Source organism: Daucus carota, chromosome 9 (assembly GCF_001625215.2).
Source record: "Daucus carota subsp. sativus chromosome 9, DH1 v3.0, whole genome shotgun sequence".
In the NCBI taxonomy this organism is placed as follows: domain Eukaryota; kingdom Viridiplantae; phylum Streptophyta; class Magnoliopsida; order Apiales; family Apiaceae; genus Daucus; species Daucus carota.
The window spans coordinates 12,786,073-12,788,114 of record NC_030389.2 but is presented as its reverse complement, the minus strand read 5'-3'; the positions used below and the strand labels follow the sequence as shown (position 1 = coordinate 12,788,114).

Genomic DNA, 2,042 nt, shown 5'->3' with positions numbered 1-2,042 from the left:
GCTGCTGTTTTTTTAACCTCCTAGGAAATGGAGGTGGTGGATATACTGGTTTTGACATCGGAGCAGCTGCAGGGATAGCCTTATCCTTTTCAACAGTAGGGTTGATGCCAATTGTATTCGAAGGAAGTTCTGCTGGAATTTCTTGCGGTTCATCACCCTGATCTTGGACTAATGTTGAGGTAGGCCCTGTTGTAGTTTTTCCAGATCTCAGCGTAATGGATTGGACTTGCTCTTTAGGGTCCCTCTTACCTGGTACCTCTGTATCACTAGGGAGATTCCCCTGTGGTCTGCTTAGTAAAGCATTAGCTAACTGGCCGACTTGTGTTTCCAAGGCTTTTAAAGTTACTGCCTGACTCTTGTACATGAGTCTTAGCTCTTCCATGTCGGACCTTTCGTTAGTTGTTTGCCCATGATTCTGAAATCCCGGGGGATGATATGGCTGTTTAGGTGCATACTGTTGTGAATTTCCAGCCTGACTATACTGTTTAGGTCCCTGTTGAAATCCTTGTTGAGACTGATTATAACCCTGATTATTACTCCAGCTGAAATTCGGATGATTTCGGTTGTTAGGATGATAAGTAGCTGGAACAGGCTGTTGACCTCTCTGAAAATTGCTCACAAATTGTGCTGATTCACTAGAAATGGCACACTGATCAGTGGCATGAGTACCAGCACATAATTCGCAAATAGAGACTGGCTGTTGAATTCCTTGGTGAGCCAGAGAATCTACTTTCATCGTGAGAGCTTTAAGTTGAGCTGCTATGGCTGTAGACGTGTCAAGATCAAGAATTCCGGCTACCTTCCCTTGAGTAAGTCTTTGAGTAGGGTTCTGATATTCATTAGCAGCCATCATTTCAATAAGATCATATGCTTCTTCATAACTCTTAGCCCATAGCGCACCTCCAGAAGCAGCATCAAGCATAGGCCTGGATTGAGGTCCAAGACCATTATAGAAACTGTTTATTTGCATCCAATCCGGCATGCCATGATGGGGACACTTCCTTAGCATCTCCTTATATCGCTCCCAGGCTTCACAAAATGTTTCTCCTGATTGTTGAGTGAATTCAGATAGAGCATTTCGTAGTGCAGCAGTCTTTGCCATGGGGAAGAATTTAGTGAGAAATTTCTGAGCTAGATCTTCCCATGTAGTAATCGAACCAGATGGTAAAGAATGTAACCATCCCTTAGCCTTATCTCTCAGTGAAAATGGGAAAAGCCTTAGCTTCACAGCTTCATCAGAGACATCATTGAATTTGAAAGTGTCACAGATCTCTATAAAATTCCGTATATGCATAATAGGGTCTTCAGTAGGAGAACCCCCATACTGTACCGAGTTCTGGACCATTTGAATAGTTCCTGGTTTGATTTCAAAGGCTTTGGCTGCGATTGCAGGCCTGACAATACTTGACTGGATATCATCGATCTTCGGCATCGAGAAATCTTTCAATGCCTTAATGTCTGGTTGTGCTTCAGGTTCTGTCATTGCTTCAGAATCAGAAGAAGAAGATGAATCAATTGCTTTCTTCCGGGTTTGAGAACGTGTTTGCATAAACGCAAACCAAGTACCTGAAATAAAGAAAAGAAAAAAAGTGAGAAGAGAATAGAATCCTAGTCAGTGAATTTTAATGCACACTGATGACAAGTACATAAACTAATTAATTAACACCGAGTCCCCGGCAGCGGCGCCAAAAACTTGTTCGCAAAAATCTACACGCAAGCGCACGTGATCACAAGTAATATATTAAGTTCGTTCCCACAGAGACTGGTGAATTAAGAATACGCACCTATGCAACAATGTTTGATCAATTATCACTGCCAAGACAATTAACAAGTTGGTTTCTTTTATACTAATAACTAAAATTACTAATCAAATTCAGAATAGGAAAACACATGGGATTCTAATTTCATTATCGAATTCATCTAGAATTGAATTTACTGATTAACATGCAACTGTTGATCCTAATCAGACAACACGAAAGTAATACATGCCAACTCTCGTTGCACACATATCATACCAATCAAAATCCACAGTTAAGATAGAA

General features: G+C 41.0%; 1 non-coding gene across 1 annotated transcript; it reads left to right on the top strand.

The window, feature by feature from the left end:
* Positions 1 to 980: 980 nt before the first annotated feature.
* LOC135149791 (small nucleolar RNA R71) lies at positions 981 to 1,087 on the top strand. The gene has a single exon (XR_010288006.1). It is a non-coding gene; the product is annotated as a small nucleolar RNA R71 (small nucleolar RNA).
* The last annotated feature ends 955 nt before the right edge of the window (positions 1,088 to 2,042 follow it).